The sequence below is a fragment of the Gobio gobio genome (assembly GCF_949357685.1).
Source record: "Gobio gobio genome assembly, chromosome: 11".
Lineage (NCBI taxonomy): Eukaryota > Metazoa > Chordata > Actinopteri > Cypriniformes > Gobionidae > Gobio > Gobio gobio.
Window position 1 is genome coordinate 3,841,261 of NC_137104.1, and position 16,566 is coordinate 3,857,826.

Here is a 16,566-nt window from a genome sequence, read left to right on the forward strand (position 1 = left end):
GGACTTGATTTGGACAATTTTTTTCCCGCCGAAAAGTAACATCATACACCCGATCGCTTAGAAGAGATATAGCACACCTCTCCTCAATAAGTCGCACGATTTGACACCTCATTCATGGGTCTGCGACAAACGGTGCCGGAGTAGTAGCACGCCAAAGTTTCGTCAAGGTGAATAGTAATCACAACACTAGAATGTACATTTCCTGAAGAAAATGTGAGTGGTGCTTGCCGTGGCAAAATTCGCCACCCGGATAATGCAAAAAAGCCAAGAAACATGTCTGTAGGATGTTCTGGGGCTGAGATATAGGTCTTTGTAAACGGTTGCTAGGGTACTCTGTTTGGTTGCCATGGAGTGGCTTGGCAACATCCAATGATGATACTGCTTGTCAGTATGAATGATATAAACCAACCCCCATGTCTCTACGATGTTCTGATGCAGAGATATAGGTCTTGGTATACGGTTGCTAGGGTACTCTGTTTGGTTGCTAGGGGGGCTTGGCAGCATCCAATGATGATACTGCTTGTCTGTATGAATGATATAAACCAACCCCCATGCCTCTATGATGTTCTGAAGCAGAGATATAGGTCTTGGTATACGGTTGCTAGGGTACTCTGTTTGGTTGCTAGGGGGGCTTGGCAGCATCCAATGATGATACTGCTTGTCTGTATGAATGATATAAACCAACCCCCATGCCTCTACGATGTTCTGATGCAGAGATATAGGTCCTTGTAAACGGTTGCTAGGGTACTCTGTTTGGTTGCTATGGAGGGGCTTGGCAGCATCCAATGATGATACTGCTTGTCTGTATGAATGATATAAACCAACCCCCATGTCTCTACGATGTTCCGAAGCAGAGATATAGGTCTTGGTATACGGTTGCTAGGGTACTCTGTTTGGTTGCTAGGGGGGCTTGGCAGCATCCAATGATGATACTGCTTGTCTGTATGAATGATATAAACCAACCCCCATGTCTTTATGATGTTCTGAGGCAGAGATATAGGTCTTGGTATATGGTTGCTAGGGTACTCTGTTTGGTTGCTAAGGGGGCTTGGCAGCATCCAATGATGATACTGCTTGTCTGTATGAATGATATAAACCAACCCCCATGTCTCTATGATGTTCTGAAGCAGAGATATAGGTCTTGGTATATGGTTGCTAGGTTACTCTGTTTGGTTGCTAAGGGGGCTTGGCAGCATCCAATGATGATACTGCTTGTCTGTATGAATGATATAAACCAACCCCCATGCCTCTATGATGTTCTGAAGCAGAGATATAGGTCTTGGTATACGGTTGCTAGGGTACTCTGTTTGGTTGCTAGGGGGGCTTGGCAGCATCCAATGATGATACTGCTTGTCTGTATGAATGATATAAACCAACCCCCATGTCTCTACGATGTTCCGAAGCAGAGATAAAGGTCTTGGTATACGGTTGCTAGGGTACTCTGTTTGGTTGCTAGGGGGGCTTGGCAGCATCCAATGATGATACTGCTTGTCTGTATGAATGATATAAACCAACCCCCATGCCTCTATGACGTTCTGAGGCAGAGATATAGGTCTTGGTAAACGGTTGCTAGGGTACTCTGTTTGGTTGCTATGGAGTGGCGTGGCAGCTGCCAATGATGATACTCCAAAGGCTGCTTGTCAGTATTAATGATATAAAACAACCCCCATGTCTCTATGTTGTTCTGATGCAGAGATATAGGTCTTGCTAAACGGTTGCTAGGGTACTCTGTTTGGTTGCTATGGCGTGGCTTGGCAGCATCCAATGATGATACTCCAAAGGCTGCTTGTCAGTATGAATGATATAAACCAACCCCCATGCCTCTATAATGTTCTGAGGCAGAGATATAGGTCTTGGTAAATGGTTGCTAGGCTGCTTGATAATGGTTGCTAGGGCGTGGCTAGGAAGTATTGAAGGTGACTTGTGATTGGCTGTTGATGCCCCGAGTCAAACAAACCCACCCTCTTGTTTCTATGACACTTCTATCAAAAGATATCCCTTTGATCTCTTTCAATGGAAGTCTATGGGATCAGTTGCTAGGGAGCTCTAAGTGGTTGCTAGGGCGTGGCTTCATAGGTTGACAATCATCCTGAGATAGTGATTGGCTGTCTGAGTAAATTGAGCCCACTCCCTTGTCTCTAAGACACTGTGAGCCAGAGCTATGGTCAATACAAAATCCCTATGCAATTTCCCATAGTAAGAGAAACACATGAGTTTTATGGGACGTCCCTCCCCATTATAAGTCAATGGGGAAATTTGAGGAAATTTGGGGAGCTCTAGCGCCCCAGGGGTACAACTTATACCCCATTGCGATGTGTCATCTTACAGGGCCTGTCAGCCTCTTCAGATGTGGTGACACACGAGTTTCTCCGAAATCCTCGCTCAGAGCTATGAGGGGTCAAAGTCTCCGCAATGTTAAATCCCATTGACTTTTCGGTTACTTTTACGCCCCTGGGGCGAACATCGCACCCCCGATCCCTTAGAAAAGATATAGCACACCATTCCCGTATAGGCCGGTCGATTTGACGCCTCATTCATGGGTCTGTGACAAAATTTGTGGGAGGAGAAGCGCGCCGAAAAAGTGGCCAGAAGAAGAAGAATAATAATAAGCCATTCCTGGGTTACATAGTATATTACGCCTTGCTAAACAAGCTCCACGAATATTAATTAGTATGGAGAATAACAATATTGATGCCTTGCTTCGCAAGGCCCACTAATAAGTATGTTTGAGAGTGATGGTGATGCCTTGCTGCGCAAGGCATCACTAAAACCGTTCTGGGGCAAGATAGTAATAGTGATGCCTTGCTACGCAAGCACCACTAACTAGAATGTACATTTCCTGAAGAAAATGTGAGTGGTGCTTGCCGTGGCAAAAAAATCCTCTCGGATGCTATGTTGTGTGTACTGGATTCTCACCCGAAACAAAAGAGGCCACCCCCAAGTCTGTACGATGTTGTGGAGCTGAGATATGTCCTATTCATGTGTTTGTACGGTTGCTAGGGTACTCTATATGGTTGCTATGGAGTGGCTATACAATTTATGGGGTGACATTTAAAGACTATTTGCCAGTCTGAGTCAAAAGACCCAACCCCCATGCCTCTACGATGTTCTGATGCAGAGATATAGGTCCTTGTAAACGGTTGCTAGGGTACTCTGTTTGGTTGCTATGGAGGGGCTTGGCAGCATCCAATGATGATACTGCTTGTCTGTATGAATGATATAAACCAACCCCCATGCCTCTATGATGTTCTGAAGCAGAGATATAGGTCTTGGTATACGGTTGCTAGGGTACTCTGTTTGGTTGCTAGGGGGGCTTGGCAGCATCCAATGATGATACTGCTTGTCTGTATGAATGATATAAACCAACCCCCATGTCTCTACGATGTTCCGAAGCAGAGATATAGGTCTTGGTATACGGTTGCTAGGGTACTCTGTTTGGTTGCTAGGGGGGCTTGGCAGCATCCAATGGTTATACTGCTTGTCTGTATGAATGATATAAACCAACCCCCATGTCTCTATGATGTTCTGAGGCAGAGATATAGGTCTTGGTATATGGTTGCTAGGGTACTCTGTTTGGTTGCTAAGGGGGCTTGGCAGCATCCAATGATGATACTGCTTGTCTGTATGAATGATATAAACCAACCCCCATGTCTCTATGATGTTCTGAAGCAGAGATATAGGTCTTGGTATATGGTTGCTAGGGTACTCTGTTTGGTTGCTAAGGGGGCTTGGCAGCATCCAATGATGATACTGCTTGTCTGTATGAATGATATAAACCAACCCCCATGTCTCTACGATGTTCTGAAGCAGAGATATAGGTCTTGGTATACGGTTGCTAGGGTACTCTGTTTGGTTGCTAGGGGGGCTTGGCAGCATCCAATGATGATACTGCTTGTCTGTATGAATGATATAAACCAACCCCCATGCCTCTATGATGTTCTGAAGCAGAGATATAGGTCTTGGTATACGGTTGCTAGGGTACTCTGTTTGGTTGCTAGGGGGGCTTGGCAGCATCCAATGATGATACTGCTTGTCTGTATGAATGATATAAACCAACCCCCATGCCTCTATGATGTTCTGAGGCAGAGATATAGGTCTTGGTAAACGGTTGCTAGGGTACTCTGTTTGGTTGCTAGGGGGGCTTGGCAGCATCCAATGATGATACTGCTTGTCTGTATGAATGATATAAACCAACCCCCATGTCTCTACGATGTTCCGAAGCAGAGATATAGGTCTTGGTATACGGTTGCTAGGGTACTCTGTTTGGTTGCTAGGGGGGCTTGGCAGCATCCAATGATGATACTGCTTGTCTGTATGAATGATATAAACCAACCCCCATGCCTCTATGATGTTCTGAGGCAGAGATATAGGTCTTGGTAAACGGTTGCTAGGGTACTCTTTTTGGTTGCTATGGAGGGGCTTGGCATTATCCAATGATGATACTGCTTGTCTGTATGAATGATATAAACCAACCCCCATGTCTCTATGATTTTCTGAGGCAGAGATATAGGTCTTGGTAAACGGTTGCTAGGGTACTCTTTTTGGTTGCTATGGAGTGGCTTGGCAGCATCCAATGACAATATTTCAAAGGCTGCTTGTCAGTATGAATGATATAAACCAACCCCCATGCTTCTATGATGTTCTGAGGCAGAGATATAGGTCTTGGTTAACGGTTGCTAGGCTGCTTGATAATGGTTGCTAGGGCGTGGCTAGGAAGTGTTGACGGTGATTGATGATTGGCTGTTGATGCCCCGAGTCAAACAAACCCACCCTCGTGTTTCTATGACACTTCTATCCAAAGATATCCCTTTGATCTCTTTCAATGGAAGTCTATGGCATCAGTTGCTAGGGAGCTCTAAACGGTTGCTAGGGCGTGGCTTCAAAGGTTGACAATCATCCTGAGATAGTGATTGGCTGTCTGAGTAAATTGAGCCCACCCCCTTGTCTCTGAGACACTGTGAGCCAGAGCTATGGTCAATACAAAATCCCTATGCAATTTCCCATTGTAAGAGAAACACATGAGTTTTATGGGACGTCCCTCCCCATTATAAGTCAATGGGGAAATTTGAGGAAATTTGGGGAGCTCTAGCGCCCCAGGGGTACAACTTATACCCCATTGCGATGTGTCATCTTACAGGGCCTGTCAGCCTCTTCAAATGTGGTGACACACGAGTTTCTACGAAATCCTCGCTCAGAGTTATGACTCGTTAAAAATTTTCGCAATGTTAAGTCTATGGGATTTTTTTCGCTACTTTTTCGCCCCTGGGGCGAACACCGCACCCCCGACCCCTTAGAAAAGATATAGCACACCATTCCCGATTAAGCCGCACGTTTTGACACCTCATTCATGGGTCTGTGACAAACGGTGCGGGAGGAGTAGCGCGCCGAAATGTTGTGTGAAATAATAAGAATAATAAGAACCGTTCCTGGGTTACATAGTATATATACGCCTTGCTAAACAAGCTCCACGAATATTAATAAGTATGGAGAATAACAATATTGATGCCTTGCTTCGCAAGGCCCACTAATAAGTATGTTTGAGAGTGATGGTGATGCCTTGCTGCGCAAGGCATCACTAAAACCGTTCTGGGGCAAGATAGTAATAGTGATGCCTTGCTACGCAAGCACCACTAACTAGAATGTACATTTCCTGAAGAAAATGTGAGTGGTGCTTGCAGTGGCAAAAAAATCCTCTCGGATGCTACTGGGATGCAAAAAAACTAAGAAACATGTCTGTAGGATGTTCTGGGGCTGAGATATGGCTTATTAATGTGTTTGTAAGGTTGCTAGGGTGCTCTAAATGGTTGCTACGGTGTGGCTATACAGTTAATGGGGTGATATTTAACGACTATTGGCCAGTCTGAGTCAAAAGAGCCCAACTCTGTATTTCTACAATGCTCTGGTGCTGAGATATGGCTTATTAATGTATTTGTACAGTTGCTAGGGTGCTGTAACTGGTTGCTAGGGCGGGGCTATGAAGTTTGAATGTCACTAGTTAATAGCTGCTTGATAGGCCGATTCAAATGAGACCAGCCCCAAGTCTCTGTGATGTTCTGATGCGGAGATATGATCACATAAACGTCTTCTCCATGTTAAGTCAATGGGGACTTGATTGGGACGATTTTTTTCCCGCCGAAAACTAACATCATACACCCGATCGCTTAGAAGAGATATAGCACACCTCTCCTCAATAAGTCGCACGATTTGACACCTCATTCATGGGTCTACGACAAACGGTGCCGGAGGAGTAGCACGCCAAAGTTTCGTCAAGGTGAATAGTAATCACAACACTAGAATGTACATTTCCTGAAGAAAATGTGAGTGGTGCTTGCCGTGGCAAAAAAATCCTCTCGGATGCTATGTTGTGTGTACTGGATTCTCACCCGAAACAAAAGAGGCCACCCCCAAGTCTGTACGATGTTGTGGAGCTGAGATATGTCCTATTCATGTGTTTGTACGGTTGCTAGGGTACTCTATATGGTTGCTATGGAGTGGCTATACAATTTATGGGGTGACATTTAAAGACTATTTGCTAGTCTGAGTCAAAAGACCCAACCCCCATGCCTCTACGATGTTTTGATGCAGAGATATAGGTCCTTGTAAACGGTTGCTAGGGTACTCTGTTTGGTTGCTATGGAGGGGCTTGGCAGCATCCAATGATGATACTGCTTGTCTGTATGAATGATATAAACCAACCCCCATGTCTCTAAGATGTTCTGAGGCAGAGATATAGGTCTTGGTAAACGGTTGCTAGGGTACTCTGTTTGGTTGCTATGGAGGGGTTTGGCAGCATCCAATGATGATACTGCTTGTCTGTATGAATGATATAAACCAACCCCCATGCCTCTATGATGTTCTGAAGCAGAGATATAGGTCTTGGTATACGGTTGCTAGGGTACTCTTTTTGGTTGCTAGGGGGGCTTGGCAGCATCCAATGATGATACTGCTTGTCTGTATGAATGATATAAACCAACCCCCATGTCTCTACGATGTTCCGAAGCAGAGATATAGGTCTTGGTATACGGTTGCTAGGGTACTCTGTTTGGTTGCTAGGGGGGCTTGGCAGCATCCAAAGATGATACTGCTTGTCTGTATGAATGATATAAACCAACCCCCATGTCTCTACGATGTTCTGATGCAGAGATATAGGTCTTGGTAAACGGTTGCTAGGGTACTCTGTTTGGTTGCTATGGAGTGGCTTGGCAGCATCCAATGATGATACTGCTTGTCTGTATGAATGATATAAACCAACCCCCATGTCTCTATGATGTTCTGAAGCAGAGATATAGGTCTTGGTATATGGTTGCTAGGGTACTCTGTTTGGTTGCTAAGGGGACTTGGCAGCATCCAATGATGATACTGCTTGTCTGTATGAATGATATAAACCAACCCCCAAGCCTCTATGATGTTCTGAAGCAGAGATATAGGTCTTGGTATACGGTTGCTAGGGTACTCTGTTTGGTTGCTAGGGGGGCTTGGCAGCATCCAATGATGATACTGCTTGTCTGTATGAATGATATAAACCAACCCCCATGTCTCTACGATGTTCCGAAGCAGAGATATAGGTCTTGGTATACGGTTGCTAGGGTACTCTGTTTGGTTGGTAGGGGGGCTTGGCAGCATCCAATGATGATACTGCTTGTCTGTATGAATGATATAAACCAACCCCCATGTCTCTATGATGTTCTGAGGCAGAGATATAGGTCTTGGTAAACGGTTGCTAGGGTACTCTTTTTGGTTGCTATGGAGTGGCTTGGCAGCATCCAATGATGATACTGCTTGTCTGTATGAATGATATAAACCAACCCCCATGTCTCTACGATGTTCCGAAGCAGAGATATAGGTCTTGGTATACGGTTGCTAGGGTACTCTGTTTGGTTGCTAGGGGGGCTTGGCAGCATCCAATGATGATACTGCTTGTCTGTATGAATGATATAAACCAACCCCCATGTCTCTATGATGTTCTGAAGCAGAGATATAGGTCTTGGTAAACGGTTGCTAGGGTACTCTGTTTGGTTGCTAGGGGGGCTTGGCAGCATCCAATGATGATACTGCTTGTCTGTATGAATGATATAAACCAAGCCCCATGTCTCTACGATGTTCCGAAGCAGAGATATAGGTGTTGCTAAACGGTTGCTAGGCTGCTTGATAATGGTTGCTAGGGCGTGGCTAGGAAGTGTTGACGGTGATTTGTGATTGGCTGTTGATGCCCCGAGTCAAATAAACCCACCCTCGTGTTTCTCTGACACTTCTATCCAAAGATATCCCTTTGATCTCTTTCAATGGAAGTCTATGGGATCAGTTGCTAGGGAGCTCTAAATGGTTGCTAGGGCGTGGCTTCATAGGTTGACAATCATCCTGAGATAGTGATTGGCTGTCTGAGTAAATTGAGCCCACCCCCTTGTCTCTGAGACACTGTGAGCCAGAGCTATGGTCAATACAAAATCCCTATGCAATTTCCCATAGTAAGAGAAACGCATGAGTTTTATGGGACGTCCCTCCCCATTATAAGTCAATGGGGAAATTTGAGGAAATTTGGGGAGCTCTAGCGCCCCAGGGGTACAAGTTATACCCCATTGCGATGTGTCATCTTACAGGGCCTGCCAGCCTCTTCAAATGTGGTGACACACGAGTTTCTACGAAATCCTCTCTCAGAGTTATGACTCGTTAAAAATTTTCGCAATGTTAAGTCTATGGGATTTTTTTCGCTACTTTTTCGCCCCTGGGGCGAACACCGCACCCCCGACCCCTTAGAAAAGATATAGCACACCATTCCCGAATAAGCCGCACGTTTTGACACCTCATTCATGGGTCTGTGACAAAAACTGTGGGAGGAGTAGCGGGACAAAATGTTGTCCGGAAAAAGAATAATAATAACAAGCAACATGTCTGTAGGATGTTCTGGGGCTGAGATATTGCTTATTCATGTGTTTGTACGGTTACTAGGGTACTGTAAATGGTTACTAGGGTGTGGCTATACAGTTTATGGTTTGATATTTAACGAATATTGGCCAGTCTGAGTCAAAAGAGACCACCCTCATGTCTGTACGATGTTCTGGGGCTGAGATATGGCTTGTTAATGTTGATATATGGTTGCTAGGGTGCTGTAGCTGGTTGCTAGGGCGTGGCTATGAAGTTTGAATGTCACTAGTTATTAGCTGCTTGATAGGCCGATTCAAATGAGACCAGCCCCAAGTCTCTGTGATGTTCTGATGCGGAGATATGATCACATAAACCTCTTCTCCATGTTAAGTCAATGGGGACTTGATTGGGACGATTTTTTTCCCGCCGAAAACTAACATCATACACCCGATCGCTTAGAAGAGATATAGCACACCTCTCCTCAATAAGTCGCACGATTTGACACCTCATTCATGGGTCTACGACAAACGGTGCCAGAGGAGTAGCACGCCAAAGTTTCTTCAAGGTGAATAGTAATCACAACACTAGAATGTACATTTCCTGAAGAAAATGTGAGTGGTGCTTGCCGTGGCAAAAAAATCCTCTCGGATGCTAGGTTGTGTGTACTGGATTCTCACCCGAAACAAAAGAGGCCACCCCCAAGTCTGTACGATGTTGTGGAGCTGAGATATGTCCTATTCATGTGTTTGTACGGTTGCTAGGGTACTCTATATGGTTGCTATGGAGTGGCTATACAATTTATGGGGTGACATTTAAAGACTATTTGCCAGTCTGAGTCAAAAGACCCAACCCCCATGCCTCTACGATGTTCTGATGCAGAGATATAGGTCCTTGTAAACGGTTGCTAGGGTACTCTGTTTGGTTGCTATGGAGGGGCTTGGCAGCATCCAATGATGATACTGCTTGTCTGTATGAATGATATAAACCAACCCCCATGTCTCTAGGATGTTCTGAGGCAGAGATATAGGTCTTGGTAAACGGTTGCTAGGGTACTCTGTTTGGTTGCTATGGAGGGGTTTGGCAGCATCCAATGATGATACTGTTTGTCTGTATGAATGATATAAACCAACCCCCATGCCTCTATGATGTTCTGAAGCAGAGATTTAGGTCTTGGTATACGGTTGCTAGGGTACTCTGTTTGGTTGCTAGGGGGGCTTGGCAGCATCCAATGATGATACTGCTTGTCTGTATGAATGATATAAACCAACCCCCATGTCTCTATGATGTTCTGAAGCAGAGATATAGGTCTTGGTATACGGTTGCTAGGGTACTCTGTTTGGTTGCTAGGGGGGCTTGGCAGCATCCAATGATGATACTGCTTGTCTGTATGAATGATATAAACCAACCCCCATGTCTCTATGATGTTCTGAGGCAGAGATATAGGTCTTGGTATATGGTTGCTAGGGTACTCTGTTTGGTTGCTAAGGGGGCTTGGCAGCATCCAATGATGATACTGCTTGTCTGTATGAATGATATAAACCAACCCCCATGTCTCTATGATGTTCTGAAGCAGAGATATAGGTCTTGGTATATGGTTGCTAGGGTACTCTGTTTGGTTGCTAAGGGGACTTGGCAGCATCCAATGATGATACTGCTTGTCTGTATGAATGATATTAACCAACCCCCATGCCTCTATGATGTTCTGAAGCAGAGATATAGGTCTTGGTATACGGTTGCTAGGGTACTCTGTTTGGTTGCTAGGGGGGCTTGGCAGCATCCAATGATGATACTGCTTGTCTGTATGAATGATATAAACCTACCCCCATGTCTGTATGATGTTCTGAGGCTGAGATATAAGTCTTGGTAAACGGTTGCTAGGGTACTCTTTTTGGTTGCTATGGAGTGGCATGGCAGCATCCAATGATGATAATGCTTGTCAGTATGAATGATATAAACCAACCCCAATGTCTGTATGATGTTCTGAGGCAGAGATATATGTCTTGGTAAACGGTTGCTAAGGTACTCTGTTTGGTTGCTATGGAGTGGCTTGGCAGCATCCAATGACAATACTCCAAAGGCTGCTTGTCAGTATGAATGATATAAACCAACCCCCATGCCTCTATGATGTTCTGAGGCAGAGATATAGGTCGTGATTAACGGTTGCTAGGCTGCTTGATAATGGTTGCTAGGGCGTGGCTAGGAAGTATTGAAGGTGATTTGTGATTGGCTGTTGATGCCCCGAGTCAAACAAACCCACCCTCGTGTTTCTATGACACTTCTATCCAAAGATATCCCTTTGATCTCTTTCAATGGAAGTCTATGGGATCAGTTGCTAGGGAGCTGTAAATGGTTGCTAGGGCGTGGCTTCATATGTTGACAATCATCCTGAGATAGTGATTGGCTGTCTGAGTAAATTGAGCCCACCCCCTTGTCTCTGAGACACTGTGAGCCAGAGCTATGGTCAATAAAAAATCCCTATGCAATTTCCCATAGTAAGAGAAACGCATGCGTTTTATGGGACGTCCCTCCCCATAGTAAGTCAATGGGGCAAATTTAGGCAGCTCCTGCACCCCAGGGGTACAACTCACACCCCTTTGCGATGTGTCATCTTACAGGGCCTGTCAGCCTCTTCAAATGTGGTGACCCACGAGTTTCTACGAAATCCTCGCTTAGAGTTATGACTTGTTAATTTTTTTTTACATTTTTCCCAATGTTAAGTCTATGGGATTTTTTTCGCTACTTTTTCGCCCCTGGGGCGAACACCGCACCCCCGACCCCTTAGAAAAGATATAGCACACCATTCCCGAATAGGCCGCACGTTTTGACACCTCATTCATGGGTCTGTGACGAAAAATGTGGGAGGAGTAGCGGGACAAAATGTTGTCCGGAATAAGAATAATAAAAATAAACCGATATGGGGTGAGATATTAATATTTAGGGCTTGCTACGCAAGCCCCACTAATATTAATAAGTATGGAGAATAACAATATTGATGCATTGCTTCACAAGCAACACTAATAGGTATGTTTGAGAGTGATGGTGATGCCTTGCTGCGCAAGGCATCACTAAAACTCGTTCTGGGGCTAGATAGTAATAGTGATGCCTTGCTACGCAAGCACCACTAACTAGAATGTACATTTCCTGAAGAAAATGTGAGTGGTGCTTGCCGTGGCAAAAAAATCCTCTCGGATGCTACTGGGATGCAAAAAAAGCTAAGAAACATGTCTGTAGGATGTTCTGGGGCTGAGATATGGCTAATTCATGTGTTTATACGGTTACTAGGGTACTGTAAATGGTTACTAGGGTGTGGCTATACAGTTTATGGTTTGATATTTAAAGAATATTGGCCAGTCTGAGTCAAAAGAGACCACCCTCATGTCTGTACGATGTTCTGGGGCTGAGATATGTTTTGTTAATGTTGATATATGGTTGCTAGGGTGCTGTAGCTGGTTGCTAGGGCGTGGCTATGAAGTTTGAATGTCACTAGTTATTAGCTGCTTGATAGGCCGATTCAAATGAGACCAGCCCCAAGTCTCTGTGATGTTCTGAGGCGGAGATATGATGACATAAACCTCTTCTCCATGTTAAGTCAATGGGGACTTGATTTGGACGATTTTTTTCCCGCCGAAAACTAACATCATACACCAGATCGCTTAGAAGAGATATAGCACACCTCTCCTCAATAAGCCGCACGATTTGACACCTCATTCATGGGTCTGCGACAAACGGTGCCGGAGGAGTAGCGCGCCAAAGTTTGGTAAAAGTGAATAGTAATCACAACACTAGAATGTACATTTCCTGAAGAAAATGTGAGTGGTGCTTGCCGTGGCAAAAAAATCCTCTCGGATGCTATGTTGTGTGTACTGGATTCTCACCCGAAACAAAAGAGGCCACCCCCAAGTCTGTACGATGTTGTGGAGCTGAGATATGTCCTATTCATGTGTTTGTACGGTTGCTAGGGTACTCTATATGGTTGCTATGGAGTGGCTATACAATTTATGGGGTGACATTTAAAGACTATTTGCCAGTCTGAGTCAAAAGACCCAACCCCCATGCCTCTACGATGTTCTGATGCAGAGATATAGGTCCTTGTAAACGGTTGCTAGGGTACTCTGTTTGGTTGCTATGGAGGGGCTTGGCAGCATCCAATGATGATACTGCTTGTCTGTATGAATGATATAAACCAACCCCCATGTCTCTAGGATGTTCTGAGGCAGAGATATAGGTCTTGGTAAACGGTTGCTAGGGTACTCTGTTTGGTTGCTATGGAGGGGTTTGGCAGCATCCAATGATGATACTGCTTGTCTGTATGAATGATATAAACCAACCCCCATGCCTCTATGATGTTCTGAAGCAGAGATATAGGTCTTGGTATACGGTTGCTAGGGTACTCTGTTTGGTTGCTAGGGGGGCTTGGCAGCATCCAATGATGATACTGCTTGTCTGTATGAATGATATAAACAAACCCCCATGTCTCTACGATGTTCCGAAGCAGAGATATAGGTCTTGGTATACGGTTGCTAGGGTACTCTGTTTGGTTGCTAGGGGGGCTTGGCAGCATCCAATGATGATACTGCTTGTCTGTATGAATGATATAAACCAACCCCCATGTCTCTATGATGTTCTGAGGCAGAGATATAGGTCTTGGTATATGGTTGCTAGGGTACTCTGTTTGGTTGCTAAGGGGGCTTGGCAGCATCGAATGATGATACTGCTTGTCTGTATGAATGATATAAACCAACCCCCATGTCTCTATGATGTTCTGAAGCAGAGATATAGGTCTTGGTATATGGTTGCTAGGGTACTCTGTTTGGTTGCTAGGGGGGCTTGGCAGCATCCAATGATGATACTGCTTGTCTGTATGAATGATATAAACCAACCCCCAGGCCTCTATGATGTTCTGAAGCAGAGATATAGGTCTTGGTATACGGTTGCTAGGGTACTCTGTTTGGTTGCTAGGGGGGCTTGGCAGCATCCAATGATGATACTGCTTGTCTGTATGAATGATATAAACCTACCCCCATGTCTGCATGATGTTCTGAGGCTGAGATATAAGTCTTGGTAAACGGTTGCTAGGGTACTCTTTTTGGTTGCTATGGAGTGGCATGGCAGCATCCAATGATGATACTGCTTGTCAGTATGAATGATATAAACCAACCCCAATGTCTGTATGATGTTCTGAGGCAGAGATATATGTCTTGGTAAACGGTTGCTAAGGTACTCTGTTTGGTTGCTATGGAGTGGCTTGGCAGCATCCAATGACAATACTCCAAAGGCTGCTTGTCAGTATGAATGATATAAACCAACCCCCATGCCTCTATGATGTTCTGAGGCAGAGATATAGGTCGTGATTAACGGTTGCTAGGCTGCTTGATAATGGTTGCTAGGGCGTGGCTAGGAAGTATTGAAGGTGATTTGTGATTGGCTGTTGATGCCCCGAGTCAAACAAACCCACCCTCGTGTTTCTATGACACTTCTATCCAAAGATATCCCTTTGATCTCTTTCAATGGAAGTCTATGGGATCAGTTGCTAGGGAGCTCTAAATGGTTGCTAGGGCGTGGCTTCATAGGTTGACAATCATCCTGAGATAGTGATTGGCTGTCTGAGTAAATTGAGCCCACCCCCTTGTCTCTGAGACACTGTGAGCCAGAGCTGTGGTCAATACAAAATCCCTATGCAATTTCCCATAGTAAGAGAAACGCATGCGTTTTATGGGACGTCCCTCCCCATAGTAAGTCAATGGGGCAAATTTAGGCAGCTCCTGCACCCCAGGGGTACAACTTATACCCCATTGAGATGTGTCATCTTACAGGGCCTGTCAGCCTCTTCAAATGTGGTGACCCACGAGTTTCTACGAAATCCTCGCTTAGAGTTATGACTTGTTAATTTTTTTTTACATTTTTGCAATGTTAAGTCTATGGGATTTTTTTCGCTACTTTTTCGCCCCTGGGGCGAACACCGCACCCCCGACCCCTTAGAAAAGATATAGCACACCATTCCCGAATAGGCCGCACGTTTTGACACCTCATTCATGGGTCTGTGACGAAAAATGTGGGAGGAGTAGCGGGACAAAATGTTGTCCGGAATAAGAATAATAAAAACTAGAATGTACATTTCCTGAAGAAAATGTGAGTGGTGCTTGCCGTGGCAAAATTCGCCACCCGGATAATGCAAAAAAGGCAAGAAACATGTCTGTAGGATGTTCTGGGGCTGAGATATGGCTTATTAATGTGTTTGTACGGTTGCTAGGGTACTGTACATGGTTGCTAGGATGTGTCTATACAGTTTACGGGGTGATATTGAAAGACTATTGGCCAGTCTGAGTCAAAAGAGCCCACCCTCATGACTGTACGATGTTCTGGCGCTGATATATTGCTTGTAAATGGTGATATATGGTTGCCAGGGTGCTGTAACTGGTTGCTAGGGAGTGGCTATGAAGTTTGAATGTCAGTAGTTATTAGCTGCTTGATAGGCCGATTGAAATGAGACCAGCCCCAAGTCTCTGTGATGTTCTGAGGGGGAGATATGATGACATAAACCTCGTCTCCATGTTAAGTCAATGGGGACTTGATTGGGACGATTTTTCTCCCGCCGAAAACTAACATCATACACCCGATCGCTTAGAAGAGATATAGCACACCTCTCCTCAATAAGTCGCACGATTTGACACCTCATTCATGGGTCTACGACAAACGGTGCCGGAGCAGTAGCGCGCCGAAGTTTTCGTAAAGGTGAATAGTAATCACAACACTAGAATGTACATTTCCTGAAGAAAATGTGAGTGGTGCTTGCCGTGGCAAAAAAATCCTCTCGGATGCTATGTTGTGTGTACTGGATTCTCACCCAAAACAAAAGAGGCCACCCCCAAGTCTGTACGATGTTGTGGAGCTGAGATATGTCCTATTCATGTGTTTGTACGGTTGCTAGGGTACTCTATATGGTTGCTATGGAGTGGCTATACAATTTATGGGGTGACATTTAAAGACTATTTGCCAGTCTGAGTCAAAAGACCCAACCCCCATGCCTCTACGATGTTCTGATGCAGAGATATAGGTCCTTGTAAACGGTTGCTAGGGTACTCTGTTTGGTTGCTATGGAGGGGCTTGGCAGCATCCAATGATGATAGTGCTTGTCTGTATGAATGATATAAACCAACCCCCATGTCTCTATGATGTTCTGAAGCAGAGATATAGGTGTTGGTATACGGTTGCTAGGGTACTCTGTTTGGTTGCTAGGGGGGCTTGGCAGCATCCAATGATGATACTGCTTGTCTGTATGAATGATATAAACCAACCCCCATGTCTCTACGATGTTCCGAAGCAGAGATATAGGTCTTGGTATACGGTTGCTAGGGTACTCTGTTTGGTTGCTAGGGGGGCTTGGCAGCATCCAATGATGATACTGCTTGTCTGTATGAATGATATAAACCAACCCCCATGTATCTATGATGTTCTGAGGCAGAGATATAGGTCTTGGTATATGGTTGCTAGGGTACTCTGTTTGGTTGCTAAGGGGGCTTGGCAGCATCCAATGATGATAGTGCTTGTCTGTATGAATGATATAAACCAACCCCCATGCCTCTATGATGTTCTGAAGCAGAGATATAGGTCTTGGTATACGGTTGCTAGGGTACTCTGTTTGGTTGCTAGGGGGGCTTGGCAGCATCCAATGATGATACTGCTTGTCTGTATGAATGATATAAA

At 44.9% G+C, this 16,566-nt stretch overlaps 2 protein-coding genes across 2 annotated transcripts in view; both read right to left on the minus strand.

Annotated features, from left to right (window-relative positions):
* The window catches only part of vps28 (VPS28 subunit of ESCRT-I), a 968,134-nt gene that overhangs the window by 593,355 nt on the left and 358,213 nt on the right, over positions 1–16,566 (minus strand). The gene's annotated exons all lie outside the window — the stretch shown is intronic.
* The window catches only part of med30 (mediator complex subunit 30), a 297,825-nt gene that overhangs the window by 84,325 nt on the left and 196,934 nt on the right, over positions 1–16,566 (minus strand). The window lies entirely within an intron of this gene.